This window comes from Nycticebus coucang, chromosome 21, assembly GCF_027406575.1.
Source record: "Nycticebus coucang isolate mNycCou1 chromosome 21, mNycCou1.pri, whole genome shotgun sequence".
NCBI classification, from domain to species: Eukaryota; Metazoa; Chordata; class Mammalia; order Primates; family Lorisidae; genus Nycticebus; species Nycticebus coucang.
In genome coordinates this window covers 43365392-43375844 of record NC_069800.1, presented here as the reverse complement: position 1 = coordinate 43375844, position 10453 = coordinate 43365392, and the positions used below count along the sequence as shown (strand labels likewise).

Sequence of the window (10453 nt, the reverse complement as noted above, 5' to 3'; positions counted from 1 at the left end):
AGCTCCCAGCGGCCCTAACTGGTTTCTTGCTCCTGTTCTGCCCGTTGTACCCAATTCATGTGTTCTCCTTAGCCTTCCCTGCCCCTGTCAGCACTCCCTACCCTGTTCTCTGCTCCTGGTAGGTACCACAGCCCCGTAACAAGTATGCCTAACTCAAACCTGCCTTTTCTGGGTCTTTTTTCCTCATCTAGGCCCAGGTATCTAGGGTCCGAGCTTGGAAATCAACAGCTTTTGGTCTTAATTGCACTTTACCAATGGAGGACTTGGAGCAAAATCTGATTTTTTAAACAGGCCCTAAATCTCATCAGAATGCTGATAAATAACTATTAAGATACACCTGGCCTCCCCATTGAAGCCAGATTTCCCTGGAAATGCCAAGAACCTAGTTGGCTATGTCATTCTCCTCACAGCAGCACCCCCAAACGTCAGTTGCACTGCCCAGTGCTCTCCATTTCACCCATGGGGAAACAGGCCCAGAGTGGCAGCAAAAACCAATTTTTTGCCAAATGGTTCTCCATCCACATCCTTTTGTTAGAAAAGGGGAGGCTTGAGGAATCTTAGGTAAGAAAGGTAAAACCAGCTATGCTCTGGCCACTTGGGTCAGAGAGCTTGCATTAGAACAGAGGAGCCTGGAGGGTAAAATGGAAGTGTAGCCACTTGAGCTTGTGTCACTGGCTACTGAGCTTGGACTCCACATTAAGTGTTTTTGTATGTGCGTGAGAGCCAGATTCTGCCCTTAGTGGGAACCTGGGTCTGAGACCAGAGACATCACCATAATTTTTGACTATTGACAGCCCCCTAAGCCAGTGTTTCCAAGTCTGTGCTAGATCAGATGGTGGAAAAGGAGCATGGCTTCCTCTCCTTGGGCTATAGCATAGTCCCCTGCATAACAAAGCAGCTTCTGGAGACTCTGCAAACTTCCTCCAGAGGATAGGAGGAAGGCAGAGAGTGTATGAGGATTTTGCATCATAAAACAAGTTCTGCAGGTAAAGCCTAAAAACAGAGTTTGAGAATGACAATGTGAAGTTTCTCAGCTAATATCAGAATTTAAGACGAGTGCATCTTCCAATCCAATAATTCCACTTCTAGGAATCTGTCTTGAGAAATAGCTGCACAGCAAAGATAAATGCTTACATAAGATTGTTCTTTGCAGAATTATTCATTTGGAAAATTGCCAACAACTGCCAACTGCACCTCTCTAGGAGCTGATTAGAGCAACTCTGGGACCTCCCTGCAGTGGGCCAGTTATGATGGGGTAAGTCTGTGTGCGTTAGGGGTTGGCTTAGGTATATTTATTGGTATTGTACAGTGTCCCAGCTGAATAGGACTTTGGACATAGTTGGTGAGAACTTTTCATGGGAAAACTTCTTCTGACTGGTAATTATTTTATTGTTACTTTTCTCTTAACCAATTTTGACATATTCCCACTTTCTAAATTTAAAAGAAAATATTGCAAGAAGTTCCTCCTCCAACTGCCTCCTGAAGAAGAAATTGGGAATAAAGATACTTACTTGTCTGAGAGTGAGCCATTGGTCCTGACTCGGGGAAGCTCAGGGGTGTGTTAGGAGAGGAAGGAGCTGGCTGCTCAGGTGCTATAAGTCAATTCCCTGACTCCGTACTGAAAAAATTCATATCAGAGGCTCTTGGATAGGGGACTCCATGTTGATCCTTTGGGTGATTGCACAGGTTTTTGTTTATTTTTTTTTTTTTTTGATTGCATAGGTTTTATTTATTTTTTTTGCAGTTTTTGGCTGGGGCTGGGTTTGAACCCACCACCTCCAGCATATGGAGCTGGCGCCCTACCCCTTTGAGCCACAGGTGCCGCCCGATTGCATTGGTTGTAAATGGAGGCCGTGTAAATCTATTTTTATTTTTAGAAAGGCTAGCCACTTCCCTTTTAATGGAAATGGGCAAAGGTACCACCAGCATTCACTGAAAACCAAGATGAGCCAAGTCTAGGTTCAGTGTAAAGGAGAAGATAGGGTTCTGTGGAGTACAGGGAAGTGGTCCAGCAAAGGCCAGAGAAAGTAATTCAGGAAACAATTGGATTTGGTCAGATGATAGGGCCTTGAAGGCCTGGGTGAGGAATTGAGATTTGGCAGTGTGGGCAGTAGGGGTTCTAGGGGTTCTTCTGGCAGTAGGGCAGTAGCAGTCCCAGGCCGGTTCTTGACAGGAGCTGAGGAGAGTTGGGAAGATTAGAGGGGGTGGGATGGGGTCAGGTGACTCAGCTCTGGGTAATTGAGGCTAAGCAGGTGGAGATCTGCATCTAAGGTGTAGGCTATCTGGCCTTTAGGAGGTTCTGCGTTTTCATGTAATATGGATTGCCACTTATCAACATCTTCCTTCTGAAAAGTCTTGTGTCTTGTTGGTCAACCACACTGTGTTTAACTTTCTTCTAATTGTTAGTTATATCCTTATTTAATTTTGAGTGCCTGCCTGTGTGCTTGAGGTTAGAAGGTCCATAGCCTAGGTGACCTGAGGGCTTTGGGCAGCAGTGACATGTGGAAAGGCTATGCCACTTGGGATTTGAAGTTACCAGCCAGGTGATTTAGTCAAATCATCCTATATATATATATATATATATATATATATATATTTTTTGCAGTTTTTGGCCAGGGCAGGGTTTGAACCCACCACCTCCGGCATATGGGGCTGGCGCCCTGCCCATTTGAGCCACGGACACCTCCCCCAAATTATCCAGAATTTTTTAACTTCTATTTTTTCATCTGTGGAAATAACAAATCTTTGTGATATAAGCATACCTCATTTGATTGCACTTCGTTTGATTGAGCTTTGAAGATATCTCAATTTTTATTTTTTACAAACTGAAAATATTTGGCAACCCTGCCTTGAGCAAGTCTGTAGGTACCATTTGTTCAATAGCATGTGCTCACTTTGTGTCTCTATATCACGTTTTGGTAATTCTGACAGTATTCCAAACTTTCATTAGTGTATCTGTGAGGTTGATCTGTGAACGGTGATCTTTGATGTTACTATTGTAATTGTTTTGGGCTACCATATACTACACATGTAAGATTACAAACTTCATTAATGTTGTGTGTGTTTCACTGTTCTCCTGACAGGTTGTTCCCAGGTCCCTCTCCCTCTCCTTGGGCCTCTGTATTTCTTGAGATACAACAGTATTAAAACTAGGCCAATGAATAGCCCTGCAATGGCCTCTTAGTATTCAAGTGAAAGGAAGAGCCACAGATGTCTCACTTGAAATCAAAAACTAGAAATGATTAAGCTCAGTGATGAAGGCGTGTCTAAAGCTAAGATAGGCCAAAAGTTAGGCCTCTTGCAACAACTGATTAGCCAAGTCGTGAAGACAAAGGAAAAGTTCTTTTTCTCTTTTTTGAGACAATTTCATTTATTAACCCTTGGTAGAGTGCTGTGCTGTCATAGCTCACAGCAACCTCCAAATCCTTGGGCTTAGGTGATTCTCTTGCCTCAGCCTCCCAAGTAGCTGGGATTACAGGCACCCACCATGACGCCCAGCTATTTTTTTGTTGTAATTTTGCTTGGGCTGGGTTCGAACCCACCACCCTCAGTATATGGGGCCGATGCCCTACTCACTGAGCCACAGGTGCTGCCCTTTCTTTTTTTTTTTGAGACAGAATCTTACTTTGTCACCTTCAGTAGAGTGCTGTGGCATCACGGCTCACAGCAACTTCCAACTCTTGGGCTCAAGTGATTCTCTTGCCTCAGTCTCTCAAGTAGCTGGAACTGTTGTTGCCTGCCACAACACCTGGCTATTTTTTTTTTTTTTTTGATATGAGGACAATTAATGACAATTAAGGTTATGGGGGGGGGAGCAGAAAGAGGGACGGGGGGTGGGGCCTTGGTGTGTGTCACACTTTATGGGGGCAAGACATGATTGCAAGAGGGACTTTACCTAACAATTGCAATCAGTGTAACCTGGCTTATTGTACCCTCAATGAATCCCCAACAATAAAAAAATAAATAAATAATAATTAAAAAAATAAATAAATAAAGACAGAGTCTCACTTTGTCGCCCTGGGAGTGCTGTGCCATCACAGTTCACATCAACCTCCAACTCCTGGGCTTAGGCGATTCTCTTGCCTCAGCCTCCCGAGTAGCTGGGACTACAGGTATTTTTTTTTAATTGGAAAGACAGTTCCTGGGATTAGGGCATTTATTTATTTATTTAATTAATTTTTTTAGAGACAGAATTTCACTTTGTCACTCTCTGTAGAGTGCTATAGTGTTACAGCTCACAGCAACCTCCAGCTCCTGGGCTTAGGCGATTCTCTTGCCTCAGCCTCCTGAGTAGCTGGCACTACAGGCAACCGCCACAACGTCCAGCTATTTTTTGTTGCAGTTTGGCCAGGGCAGGTTTGAACCCACCACCCTTAGTCTGTGGGGCCGGTGTTCTACTCATTGAGCCATAGGCACAGCCACAAGCCCCATGCTTGGCTATATTTAGAGACAGGGTCTCGCTCTTTCTCGGGCTGATCTTTTTTTTTTTTTCTTTCTTTTGCAGTATTTGGCTGGGTCTGGGTTTCAACCTGCCACCTCTGGCATGTGAGACCAGTGCCCTTCTCCTTTGAGCCACAGGCACCGCCCCTCTCAGGCTGATCTTGAACACTCTTTCTCAGGCTGATCTTGAACCCATTAGGTCAGGCAGTCCACTCCCCTCCACCTGCAGAGTGCTATGATTATAGGCGTGAGCCACCGAGCTGGTCCAAAGAAAAGGTTTTTTTTTTGAGATAGAGTCTTAACTGTGTTGCCTTCAGTAGAGTGCTGTGTTGTCACAGCTCACAGCAACCTCAAACACTTTGGGCTTAAGAGATTCTTCTTTTTTTTTTTTTTGGCCAGGGGTGGGTTTGAACCCACCACCTTGGGCATATGGGGCCAGTGCCCTACTCCTTTGAGCCAAAGGTGCTGCCCTTAAGCAATTCTTCTGCCTCAGCCTCCCAAGTAGCTGGGACTACAGGTGCCCGCCACAATGCCTGGCTTTTTTGGTTGTAGTTGTCATTGCTGTTTGGCAGGTCTGGGCTGGGCTCGAACCTGCCACCTCTAGTTATGTGGCTGGTGCCCTAGCTACTTGAGCTATAGGCAATGAGCCTTTTTTTTTTTTTTCCTTTTTTTGAGATAGAGTCTTACTATGTTGCCCTCGGTAGAGTGTCGTGGGGTTACAGCTCACAGCATCCTCAAACTCTTGGGCTTAAGCGATTCTCCCGAGTAACTGGGACTACAGGTGCCTGCCACAACACCTGGCTATTTTTTGGTTATAGTTGTCATTGTTGTTTGGCAGGCCCGGGCTGGTTTTGAACCCTCCAGGTCCCCTGTATGTGGTTGGCACCCTAGCCACTGAGCTACAGGCGCTGAGCCAGAAAAAGTTCTTAAAGGATATAAAAGTGCTACTTCAGTGAATACATGAATGATAAGAAAATGAAACAGACTTATTGCTGATACAGAGAAAGTTTGAGTGGTCTAGATGGAAGAGCAAACCAGCTACAACATTCCCTTAAGCCAAAGCATAATGCAGAGCAAGGGCCTAATGCTTTTCGATTATATGAAGCCTCAGAGAGGTGAGGAAACTGCAGAAGAAAAGTTGGAAGCTAGTATAGACTGGTTTATGAGGTTTTTACATTTTTTAATTTTAATTTTTACTTTTTCTTTTTTTTTTTTTTGGTTTTTGGCCAGGGCTGGGTTTGAACTCACCACCTCCGGCATATGGGACCGGCGCCCTACCCCTTGAGCCACAGGCGCCATCCTTTACTTTTTTTTTTTGAGACAGAATCTCTCTCAGTTGGCCTGTAGTTGAGTGCCATGGTGTTGTAGCTTATAGCAACCTCAAACTCTCTGGCTCACGAGATCCTCTTGCCTCAGCCTCTCTAGTGGCTGTGACTACAGGTGCCCACCACATGCCTGGATATTTTTAGTTTGCTTAGGCTGATCTGCAGCTCCTGAGCTCAAGCAGTCCACTGTCCTCGGCCTCCCAGAAGGCTAGGATTATAGGCATGAGCCACTGCACCTAGCCTGGTTTATGAGGTTTAAGGAAAGAAGCCATCTCCGTAACATGAAAATGCAAGGTATGAAGCCTATGTAGAATCTGCAGCAAGTTATCCAAAAGATCTAGCTAAGATAATAGATGAAGGTGGGAACCATAAACAGATTTTCAGTATAAATGAAATGCCCTTATATTGGAAGAAGAGGTCTTCTAGGATGTTCATAGATAGAAAGAAATCAGTGCCTTGCTTCAAAGTTTCCAAGACTGACTCTTTTGTTACGGACTAATGCAGCTGTGACTTTAAGTGGAAGCCAATGCTCATTTACCATTCTGAAAATCCTAGGGCCCTTAAGAATGATGCTAAATCTTCTCTGCTTGTGCTCTATAAACAGAACAACAAAGCCTACATGACAGCATATTTGTTTACAGAATGGTTTGTTGAATATTTAAAACCCACTCTTGAGACCTACTGCTTAGAAAAGATTCCTTTCAAGGTATTACTGTTCATTGACAATGCACTTGGTTACTTGAGAGATGTACAAGGAGATTAATGTTTTCATGTCTGCTGACACATCCATCCTGCAATCCTTAGTAGATCAAGGAGTATTTACTTACTTTGAAGTCATTATTTAAGAAATAACATTTTGTAAGTTTATGGCTGCCATAGATAGTGATTCCTCTGGTGGATCTAGGCAAAATAAATTGAAAACCTTTTGGAAAAGATTCTGCATTCTTGATAGCATTAAGAACATTTGTTGGCTTAGTGCCTGTAGTTCAGTGAGTAGGGTGCCAGTCACATACACTGAGGCTGGTGGGTTCGAGCCCAGCCTGGACCTGCTAAACAAAAATGACAACTCCATCCAAAAAGTAGCCAGGTGTTGTGGCAGGCGCCTGTAGTACCAGCTACTTGGGAGGCTGAGGCAAGAGAATCGCTTTAAGCCCAAGAGTTTGAGGTTGCTGTGATCTGTGACGCTACAGCACTCTACTGAGGGTGACATAGTGAGACTGTCTCAAAAAAAAAAAAAAAAAAAAAAAATTTGTGGCCAGGCACAAATTGTAATCCTAGCATTCTAGGAGGCTGAGGTGGGCAGAATACTTGAGCTCAGGAGTTCAAGACCAGGCTGAGCAAGAGCTAGACCCCATCTCTACTAAAGATACAAAAAAAAAAAAAAAAAATAGCTGGGCATTGTGGCAGGCACCTGTAGTCTCAGCTACTTAGGAGGTTGAGACAAGAGGATCACTTGAACCCAGGAATTTGAGGTTGCTGTGACCTTTGACGACAAAGGCACTCAATCACAGGGCCACAGAGTGAAACTCTGTCTCAAAAAAAATAAAAATTTGTGATTCATAGAGGACATCAACATCAACATGAAGAAGAGTTTGGAAAACGTTGATTCCAACCCTCATAACTTTGAGATGTTCAAGACTTCAGTGGAGGAAGTAACTGCAGATATGGTAGAATAGCCAGAGAACCTAAATTAGAAGTGGAGCCTAGGGCTGGGCACAGTTGCTTATGCCTATAATCCCAGCACTTTGGAACACCAAGGAGGGAGCATCGCTTGAAGCCAGGAGTCCAAGGTTGCAGTGAGCTGTGATCATGCTCCAGCCTCGGCTACAGAGTGAGACTGTTTCTAAAAATAACATAAAACAAAACTTTTACAGATGAGGAGTTGCTTCTTAAGGCTAAGCAAAGAAAGTGGGCTTTTGTTATTTGTTTTGAGATGATGTCTCACTCCATCATTCCTGCTAGAGTAGAGTGGTATCATGGTAGCTCACTGCAACCTCAAACTCCTGGGCTCAAGCAATCCTCCTGCTTTAGCCTCCCTAGTAGCTGGAACTGCAGATAATGTCATCAAACCTGGTTAATTTTTGTGTATGTGTGTGTTTTTTTTCCTAACTATTAGACCACTGGGGATTTTCCGGGTTTTTTTTTTTTTTTTTCTTTTGTAGAGACAGAGTCTCACTTTATGGCCCTCTGTAGAGTGCTGTGGCCTCACAGCTCACAGCAACCTCCAACTCCTGGGTTTAAGCGATTCTCTTTCTTTTTTTTTTTTTGGTTTTTGGCCAGGGCTAGGTTTGAACCCACCACCTCCAGCATATGGGACCAGCGCCCTACTCCTTGAGCCACAGGCGCCGCCCTAAGCGATTCTCTTGCCTCAGCCTCCCGAGCAGCTGGGACTACAGGCGCCCGCCACAACGCCCAGCTATTTTTTGGTTGCAGTTTGGCCTGGGCTGGGTTTGAACCCGCCACCCTCGGTATGTGGGGCCAGCGCCTTACCGACTGAGCCACAGGCGCCGCCCTCTGGTTTTTATTTATTTATTTATTTTTTTTTTTTGTAGAGACAGAGTCTCACTTTATGGCCCTCGGTAGAGTGTCGTGGCCTCACACAGCTCACAGCAACCTCCAACTCCTGGGCTTAGCGATTCTCTTGCCTCAGCCTCCCGAGCAGCTGGGACTACAGGCGCCCGCCACAACGCCCAGCTATTTTTTGGTTGCAGTTTGGCCTGGGCTGGGTTTGAACCCGCCACCCTCGGTATGTGGGGCCGGCGCCTTACCGACTGAGCCACAGGAGCCGCCCCGGTTTTTTTTTTTTTTTTATAAAGACCAGGTCTCACTCTTACTCAGGCTAGTCTCGAACTGAACTGCTGAGCTTGAGCAATCCCCCTGCCTCAGCCTCCCAAAGTGCTAGGATTAGAAGTGTAAGCTACCAAAGTTGGCTGAAAGTGGTTTCTTTTTTTTTTTTTTTTTTTTTTTTTTTGAGACAGTCTCACAGCAACCTCTAACTCTTGGGCTTAAGTGATTGTCTTGCCTCAGCCTCCCAAGTAGCTGGGACTACAGGTGCCCGCCACAACGCCCAGCTATTTTTTTTTTTTTTTTGGTTACAGTTGTCATTGTTGTTTAGCAGGCACAGGCTGGGTTGGAACTCGCCTGCCTCAGTGTATGTCGCTGGCGTCCTAACCACTGAGCTATGGGCGCCGAACCCTGGCTAGTTTTTCTGGTTTTTTTTTTTTTTTGTAGAGACAGAGTCTCATTTTATGGCCCTTGGTAGAGTACCGTGGCATCACACAGCTCACAGCAACCTCCAACTCATGGGCTTAAGCGATTTTCTTGCCTCAGCCTCCCGAGTAGCTGGGACTATAGGCGCCCGCCACAACGCCCAGCTATTTTTTGGTTGCAGTTCAGCCGGGGCCGGGTTTGAACCCGCCACCCTGGGTATATGGGGCCGGCGCCTTACTGACTGAGCCACAGGTGCCGCCCTAGTTTTTCTATTTTTGTTAGAGACAGAGTCTTGCCCTTGCTCAAACTCATGTTGAACCCCTCAGCTCAAGTGATTATGAACCATTGCACCTCACACATTTTAAGCATTTTTTTTTTTTTTTTTTTGCAGTTTTTCCCGGGGCTGTGTTTGAACCTGCCACCTCAGGTATATGGGGCCGGAGCCCTAGTCCTTTGAGCCACAGGCGCCACCCCCCATTTTAAGTATTTTTAAAGTGGTTGTAAGTACGTTGTTTTTTTTTATAGAGACTAGAGTCTCACTTTATCATCCTCGGTAGAGTGCTGTGGCATCACACAGCTCACAGCAACCTGCAGCTCCTGGGCTTAAGCGATTCCCTTGGCTCAGCCTCCTGAGTAGCTGGAACCACAGGTGTCCGCCACGACAGCCAGCTATTTTTTTGTTGCAGTTAGTCTGGGGCCGGGTTTGAACCCGCCACCCTTGGTATATGAGGCTGGTGCCTTACCCACTGAGCCACAGGCGCCGCCTGTACCTTCACATTTTTATGCAGTCATCTCCAACATCCATTTCCAGAATGTCTTCATCTTCTCAGACTGAAATTCTATGCCCATTAAACAGTCCCATCCCTTGTCCCTCCAGCTCCTGGTAACTTTTATTCTGCCTTTTGTCTCTGAATCTACTGTTACAAATAAATTATATGAATGGACTCTTAAAATATGTGTCTTTTTGTATCTTATTTATTTTTCTCAGCTTAATGTCCTTAAAGTTTATGCATGTTGTAGCATCTGTTAGAATTTCATTCTTTTTTAAGGCTGGATAGCCAGGCAAGGTGGCTCACACCTGTAATCCTAGCATTCTGGGAGGCTGAGAGGTGGGTGGATCCTTTGAGATCAGCCTGAGTAAAATCGAGACCCATGTCTACTAAAAATAGAAAAACTAGCTGGGTGTTGCAGCAGGAGCCTGTAGCCCCAGCTACTTGGTAGGCTGAGTTAAGAGGATTGCTCAAGCGTGAGAGTTTAAGGCTACTGTGAGCTGTGAGGCCATGGTACTCTACCCAGGGTTTGGAGTGAAACTCTTGTTTCAAAAAAGGGAAAAAAAGGTGATACTCCATTCTATGTATATAGCACATTTTGCTTATCCATTCATCTGTCAATAGATACTTGGGTTATTTCCGTCTTTCGGTTTTTGTTAATAGTGCTGCCATGCACACTGATGTGCAGCTGTCTACTTGAGTCCCTGT

The 10453-nt window shown here is 45.0% G+C and overlaps 1 protein-coding gene across 1 annotated transcript in view; it reads right to left on the bottom strand.

The window, feature by feature from the left end:
* The window catches only part of MYL9 (myosin light chain 9), a 183149-nt gene that overhangs the window by 142319 nt on the left and 30377 nt on the right, over positions 1–10453 (bottom strand). The gene's annotated exons all lie outside the window — the stretch shown is intronic.